This window comes from Ursus americanus, chromosome 8 (assembly GCF_024610735.1).
Source record: "Ursus americanus isolate L20-20 chromosome 8, mUrsAme1.1.p, whole genome shotgun sequence".
Taxonomy (NCBI): domain Eukaryota; kingdom Metazoa; phylum Chordata; class Mammalia; order Carnivora; family Ursidae; genus Ursus; species Ursus americanus.
The window spans coordinates 32,279,471-32,288,133 of NC_142134.1; the positions used below are offsets into that span (position 1 = coordinate 32,279,471).

At 34.4% G+C, this 8,663-nt stretch overlaps 1 pseudogene; it reads left to right on the forward strand.

The window, feature by feature from the left end:
- Positions 1-305: 305 nt before the first annotated feature.
- LOC123775910 (D-aminoacyl-tRNA deacylase 2-like) lies at positions 306-7,105 on the forward strand (annotated as a pseudogene).
- Positions 7,106-8,663: the final 1,558 nt, after the last annotated feature.

The window sequence follows — 8,663 nt, forward strand, 5'->3', positions numbered from 1 at the left end:
CACATCAGGGTCCTTACTCAGTGGGGAGCCTGCTTCTCCCTCTGCTGCTCCCCCTGCTTGTGCTCTCTCTCTCTCTCTGACAAATAAATAAATACATCTTAAAAAAAATTGGTAATGAAAATTAGGGGAAAATGATAATGGAGTAATTACTATCAGAAAGTGTCAAAGCCAGGCTTAAAAGAAAGAAAATGTATATATTTATAAAATCTGTGGTTTTCAATAACATAAACTGTTACATACATAGTTTCTTAAAAACTTAGGTCTTGGGATAATGTATAATTAAAACACAGCTTAGGGGCATGTGGATGGCACAGGCAGTAGAGTGTCTGACTTTTGATTTTGGCTCAAGTTGTGATCTCTGGGCGTGAGATCCAGCCCCGTGTGGGGCTCTGTGCTGAGCACAGAGTCTGCTTGTTCCTCTCCCTCTGCTTTCTGCCCCCACCTCTCCCTATATATGTATCTATCTCTAAAATAAATAAATAAAATCTTTAAAAAAAACCCCACATCTTAAATATTTCCTTAATGAATTGACTCATACATTTTATCTTACCCTGCCTCTACCCATTCCCCCACCTATAAAACATATTATATAAATCTCTATGCGGTAGTATAGAACTCAAACATAATCGCCTGCATCTTCTTACTTTAGATGATATTCCACAAAAGTGTGCAATGACATCCAGACAGCTGTTACATTTAAGTCTATTACTGATGTGATTAATAAGTCTTTTGATACTGAATGATACTGGAAATAAAATAATTATTCTCTATTGAGTTCACATACTGTCTATAAATATATTCTACCTATGAAAACACTTTGCCTCCTAGCATCATTATAGGATATTAGTTATACGTGCCAGTAAAAATGTCATAGCACAATAAATTTTAAATACACATGTGAAGTATAATTTGACATGGTTCGATATCTTAAAGTATGCATTTCATTATATCTTTATTCCAAGGCACTTCTCCAACTTTGAATTACTGACTAGCTGAATAAGTGAAAATTTATTAACTACCATCTAGTCCTTTTCAATTAGTTCACATTAACTTTCTAATCTTAGAGGCCATTGAGAGGTACCCAGGTATAAATTTTCTATTTTGTCACTTAATCTTAGTATCCATCTCTAAATTGGCATTATCGTAATAAAAACTAGTCTTTATGGAGATCCATTTGTGTGCCAGTTACAGCACTAAATTATTCTTTAACCTTCATCCAACTTGATGAGTTAGGTTGTTGTATTATGCTCTGTTGATTGTGACTGGAAAGTTAATCCAAATTTATGATTATAACTATACACTGTAACTATGTTTATTTGAAAAGATGCTAAAATGCAGAGTTTCTCTCAGAAATAGAGTTCTAACACTATTCTGGTTTTTGTTGTTTTCTGTAAGTATAGAGGATCTTCTGCTAATTCAACAAGGCTACCACATATTAACTTTCCCCCCAATTCTGTTCTAGTCACGTATATGTGAATAGATGAAGCAACGTTCATTTACAGTCAGTATTCTATGTATCTTACTTACATACAGAAACATATTTTATAGTGCTAAGCCTTAAGAAATTCTTAGGCACCCCAAACAGCTAAAAGTTAAGACCACTAGCTTTCAGCAGTAAAACATTAGTTTGATGAGTTCTGTTCATTTTTATATTTGGCTTCTTTCTAGTTTAAAATTTTAACTTGTGTTGTCTGTGTAGATATTCACTGTAGATGATTTAGAAGATACAGAAAACTGTTAGTTAAGATGTGGGCTATACTCTGAGAACAGATAGCAGTGGCTTAAACAACATAATATCATACTCTTTTTTTCTAAAACGGCTGAAATGCTAGGTGACTTGGAGGGAGAGTGGCATCTTCTACATTGCTGTGCTACCATTCCCTAGGATGTTGCTGACATCATGTTGCATCCGAATCAGACTGAGTGTCAGACAACATGCTTGGAGGGGGAACATTTTCTTTACAGAAATTATTAGAAAGTCACATCTTCATCTGCTCCTATCTTACTGGACAAAAGTTAGACATACAGCAATTTTGAATTGCAGGAGTCTTGCTAATATGGTCCCTAACTGCGTGGTCAGGTGTCCAGCTAAAATTATCAATGTTCTATTATTTAAAAAAAGAAGAAGAAGGAAAGGAGAGTGGATATTGGGATCAGTAACCATGAAAGACAAGTACCTATAATCTCTGTGATTTTTTTTTTTTTTTAAGCAGGAGAGGGTCAGAGGGAGAAGGAGAGGGAATTTTAAGCAGGCTCCATGCCCAGTGGGGAGCCCGACAGGGGGGCTTGATCTCACAACCCTGAGATCATGACATGAGCTGAAATCAAGAGTTGGATGCTTAACCAACTGAGCCACCTAGGCTCCCCTTTCTGAGATTTTTAATATTCTAATTAGTATGATTAATGCTGAAATAAACATACGGAATTCACTAATTATTCCACAGGCTTGGTGGTCTTAAGATAGATTCCTGAAAATGTAAATTCTGGGTCAAACTGTATGGCAAACAAACAACATTATAATTGTGCCTAAATATATCTTATAAAAATAGTACTAGTTTATGCTTTAACATAATTTGTTTGAAAACTGATATATTTGCAGTACATATTTACAGCTCTTAGCAAATGTGACAGGCAAAACACTTAAAAATGTACATTACTTTCCTTTTTAACCATTATCTATTTCCAAGTTAATTGACCAATTTTATTTGCTCTCCACATTGTCTCCTCATGCATCTTCTTATTTTACGCAGAATTTAATGTTTCTTACTAATTTATATGAACTTCATATATATCATGGATAGTAACACTTCACTAATTATGTTTTTTAAAAAATATTTTCCTTTGCTGCTTTTCTATGATGTTTTAGAACTTGCAAAGCTTTATGTTTCTAGTACTCAAACCCATCAATAATATTCTTCAAGGGTCTCATCCTCGAAGTTTAATTGAGATGTAATTGACATACACACTGCATAAGTAAAGTGTACAGCATAATGATTTCACTTATATATACTGTGAAATGATTACTATAGAAATTTTAGTTGATATTGATCATCATAGGTACAAAAAGTTTGCTTTTTCCTTATGATGAGAACTCTTAGGATTTATTCTCAACAACGTTTATTGTGCCAAACAGCAGCGTTAGCTCTAGTCATTGTGTTGTACCTTACATCCCTAGTACTTATAATGGAAAATTTGTATCTTTGGCCACTTTCTCCATTTCCCCCTACTCCCACTCCAATTTCTGGTAATCATAAATCTGATATCTATGAATTCTTTTTATCTATTGATTGATCTATTTTTAAATTTGCAACACATGAGAACATACAGTATCTGTCTCTCTTCGTCTTTCTACTTTTTCTTTTCTTTCCTAGAAGTTTGTACCTCTTAATTCCCTTCATATACTTTGCCCACCCACAGCCTCTCCCTGCTGTGGTAATCCACATGTTGTTCCTTGTAACTGTTTGTTTTATTTTGTTTGTCTCATTGTTTAGATTCCACATATAAGTATTTGTCATTCTCTGATTTATTTCACTTAGCATAATGCCCTTTAAGTCCCTCCATGTTGTCATAAATGGCAAGATTTCTTTCTCCTTTATGGCTGAGTAATATTCCATTGCACAGCCATACCTTGGAAATGCTGCAGGTTCAGTTCCAGACCACTGCAGTAAAGTGAACATCACAAAGTGAGTCAAATGAATTTTTCTGGTTTCTAGTCCATATAAAAGCTATTTTTATACTTTAGACTATTAAGTGTGCAATATCATTATACCTAAAAAAACAGTATATGTACCTTAATTAAAAAATACTTTATTGCTAAAAAATGCTAACCATCATTTGAGCTTTCAACAAGTCATAATTGTTGATCACAGATCACCGTAACAAATATAATAATGAAAAGGTTTGGAATATTAAAAGAATTACCAAAATGTAACACAGACATGGAGTGAGCAAATACTATTGGCAAAATGGTGCTGATAGATTTGCTCAATGCAGGGTTGCCATAAACCTTCAATCTATGGAAAAGGCAGTACCTACAAAGTGCAGTACAATAAAATGAGCACAGTAAAATGATATGTCCAATAAACGAGATGTGTTTGTGTGTGTGTGTATATATGCACATACATATATTTACATGTATATACACACATATATCATTTTATTCATGTATCAGTGGACACTTAGGTTACTTTCCTATCTTGGCTGTTGTAAATAATGCTCCAATGCACATGTATCTTTTTGAACTGATGTTTTTGTTTTTTTGGATAAACATCCAGAAATGGAATTGCTTGATAATATGATAGTCCAATTTTTAATTTCGAGGAACCTCCATACTTTTTTCCATAATGGCTATACAAATTTACATTCTTTCCAACAATGCTCAAGGATTCCCTTTTCTTTATATTCTTGCTAACCCTGGTTATTTTTGTCTTTTTGTTAATAGCCGATCTGACAGGTGTGAACTAAAATCTCATTGCGGTTTTGATTTACATTTCTCTGATCATCAGTGAGCATCTTTTCAAATACCTGTTGGCCATCTGTATGTCTTCCTTGGAAAAATGTCTATTCAAGTTCTCTGCCCATTTTTAATTTTTTAAATATTAAGTAGTATAAATTCTTTATGTATTTTGGATATTAACCCCTAATCGAATATATGGTTTCCAAATATCGTCTCCCATTCATTTGATTGCCTTTTTGTTTTGTTGATGAGTATTTGTCTTTCTCTGTTTGACTTTTTTCACTAAGCATAATGCCCTTGATGTCCGTCCATCTTGTTGCAAATGACAGGATTTCCTTCTTTTTTATGGCTGCATAATATTCCATTCTGTATGTGTATATACACCATAACATCTTTATCCACTGACTCACTGATACATGCTTAGGTTGTTTCAATTTTTTGGCTATTATAAATAATGCTTCTACAAACATGGGGGTACAGATCTCTTTTCAACATAGTGTTTTCATTTCCCTTGGATGTATTTCCAGAAACGGAATTGCTGGATAATATGGTAGTTCAATTTTTATTTTTTTGTGTGTGAGGAATTTGAGGTTCTTTTTTATGTTTGTTCCCTTTTCAAGACTGGTAACACATTCATCCATTTTACTTTTCTTCCTAAAAGTACGTGGCTTTGTTTTGTTGTTGTTATATAACAATACATGTGAATGGTTAAAAAATATACATACAAGTTACCCCAATTAAAAAATACATGCCAGTCACCATTAACCCGTTGGTAATTTCCTTGCATGTTTTCTACAGATGAATAGAAAGTATGGTTTATAAAGTTTTAATAGAAATTCTGTATTATAGGAATCAGTCAATGTAGCAATTAATTGTGCAACATCTACTTTTTAAAAAATATCTTCACATCACTTTGCAGGTTTGGATTTAATAACTTGCAGAAATGGAGCTAATCGAGTGTTTTTTATAAGGCTGTGCCGTGGTTGGATTTATGTAGGGACTTTGAGATCTCTGCACTAGATTCTATATTCATAAATCAAAAAGGAACTGTTTTTTTGGTATTATCTTGTGACTAACTTGAGGGAGGGTGTAGGTGAAGAAGTAATACTCTGCCTAATACCTCATCCTTCCTGTGTAGATGGTCAAGGCTCAAGCTCATACCGTATATGGTGACCTGAAACTTTGCAGAGGAGAAAAGACAGATTGGTCAATATCAAAGTTTCCATGATAGTGGCCCTTGAATTAAATTGTCATGTGTTCAGGTTCCTTTCATATGTAATAGTGACAGGTTTTATTGTATAGTGAAACATGCATGTTGAAATATCTAAGAGAATTTATTTATTGACCACTCTTTTCTAATTTTATTATTTACATTTGAATTAGAAAGCAATAATTGATGAATGACTTTTATTATTTTAGGAGCTACTACTTGACCTCTAACACAGATTACAGAAGTCTTACTAAGCAGGAGAACACAGCTTTAGATGAGGACTCAGAAACTGTTCCCTAACCCTCTAATATTGAATGGAACTACCTGAGAGAGGGTATTTAAAAATTTTTAATTCACTAAAAAATTCAGGCTTTTGAAATCTATATTTAGAAGTCATAAATATAAATAAATACATAAATCCTGTACCAATGTCCTAGCACAGGCTGCTATAAAAAAATGCCATGGGTTAGGTATCTTAAATAACAGACATTTATTTCTCACAGTTCTGGATAGAAGTCTGAGATCATATGCCAGCATCATTAGAATAGGGTGAAGACTCCCTTCCTGGCTTGCATTTGGCTGCTTTCTTGCTGTATCCTCAAAAGATGAGGAGGTAGATAGAAAAGAGAAGAAGGGAAGCAGACTCTCTAGTCTCTTCTTACGTGGGCACTAATCCCATTCTGAGGACTGCTGCCTCATGACCTCATCTAAGCCTTATTACCTTCCAAAGGCCCCACATCCAAATACTATCACATTGGGACTGAGGACTTCAACTTGTGAATTTTGGGTTAATGACGTTTAGTCATTAACTACCAGAAACTGTACTCAAAATATAATTCTTCCATAGGTGACATGTAAATTATCATTGGTAAAAACTTAAATGGCCTTGAGCACAGGACCTGAACCTGTTGCATTAGAACAGGTTGGAACCCTGGCTGAGAGCGGCGGGTACCTCAGGCCCAGGGTGTTTCTCAGCAGTGCCTGCACGCCTAGCTGCAAGTAAACCCAGCTGTGGGATCACCAAGACCCAGTGGGTGGAGGTTCAGAGAGGTTTAATGATCTATGTGTGTTTTGTTTTGTTTTTTTCCAAGGGAGCTAATAAAGAACTTCTTCCCAAAATGGTTAATACACTGTTAAATATGAAACTAAGGGAAACAGAAAATGGCAAGCATATATTGGGTCTACCTGGTAACGTTCTTATCATCCCTCAAGTCACCTCTGGGAGGGGAGAATAAAAGGAAGAAACATGCAGTATCACTCTAACTCTGGAAAAGGGGGTTAGAACTTTATTCCCAATTTGTGACTCTATGTGAAAAAGAATTCGCTGCTAACAGCAAGAGCAATGAAGCTGGGCTGTGGTGGAACATAGTACTTATAGGAAAAGGCAGGTGTTAAAGCTGGATACCAGTGGACCATACACACACCTAATAGAGTTTTAAAGATTAAAAGTTTCTACAGTTGTTTTCCGGTATAAAAATAATCTAGACCACAATTGGATTTTCTTCTCTTCTTGAATACACTAAATGTTCAGCCTTTTTTAGATAAGAAAATCCTGGGTCCCATCCATAACTCTGCAACCTGCTAATTAGATGACCTTGCCAAGGCACCAAATGCTGGATCTCCATCACCTTTCATCCTGCTTTCCCCAACGCTTCCACTTGAAAATTGGAAAAATGCTTTCTATTCACTTTATAGTCATTGTGGAAATGCTCTGAGAGAGCTGTATTTATGTATTTTGCAGTGAAGAATTTTGTGCAATCAAGAAAAATATATTTCTTATACCCTCAAATGTATGTAGTATGTAATAAAAATAACTATTTGCATTAAAATTAGGTAAAATCTCACACAAACTGAAAAAAAATTGAATGGTCTTTGTTCTCACAAAATGCACAGCCAATCCTATAGGTCTTGTATAATACTGTAGAAGCATCTTTATTACCGCCTAAGTGATTTACAGTCCTGTGATATAACCACCACTGCTTCAGTAAACAAAAGAAAGCAATTTTAAATTCAATTATTAAAATGCTAACATTAGTTTGAGATGGAACCAAACAGAAAATCATTTTTTGTCCATGGCTTAAAAGTAACATTATCCACAGTATGAAGTAACTTGAAACCAATATGGAGCCAAATGTAATGAAATTGAATTACTTTATTTTTCTTGATGTATTCCAAGAGTTGTATTTTACTGAATTCAAAACTAGTCTCACCTGAGACTTTTCCAGGAAGTCTCCTCTTATAAGCTCTTATTTCAGATAGAAATATACAGGTGAACCATTCATTTCTTCAGCTAATGAGTAAATTTTGTTGAGCACATCCTGTATGACATGTACTATTCCGAACACACGTATAGTTTGCCTTGTACATTTCTCCTTCTCTTTCATCTTTTCCTCTGCTTCCTTTAGAGAGTTGACCAGAGATTTTAAAAATGTGTAATTGTGTACAAATGCTAGGTTGCATTTTTTTAATTTATTAACATTTTAAAACTTGAGATTCACTGTAGATTTGATGATATGTCCTCATCAGTTTAATGGGTAATGTTTATTTCTTAGTGGTTCACTAATAATGGTGGATCTCATAAGTGTCCTTTTGTTGTAATGAAATATAGTATAGCAAAGCACTTAGAATAAGCACCTAGCTGCTGGCATGTGTCCAGTAAAGGTTAGCTCTTAATGTGCCATGCTAATCACAGACTGGTATACAAAAATAAATAAATAGTGCAAAATGCTTTTTCCCCTTATAATTGAGTGCGATAGAAGAAAAATAACACATCTGAACTCTCTCTCTCAATAACAGCTATTTAAAATCTTTTCAGTCTCCTCTAGTCTTTCCTCTCTTAATTTCTTTCTCCCCATTGCTGCGCTCTTGGTGTCCTTTTAAACACCAGGTTCAAATGCAAACAAAAAAGTTCTACCACTATGTACTGCCTAAATAGAAAAAAAAATAGAGTAAAATCATTTTCCATTAAAAGTGATTGAACTGATAACTCATTTTCTA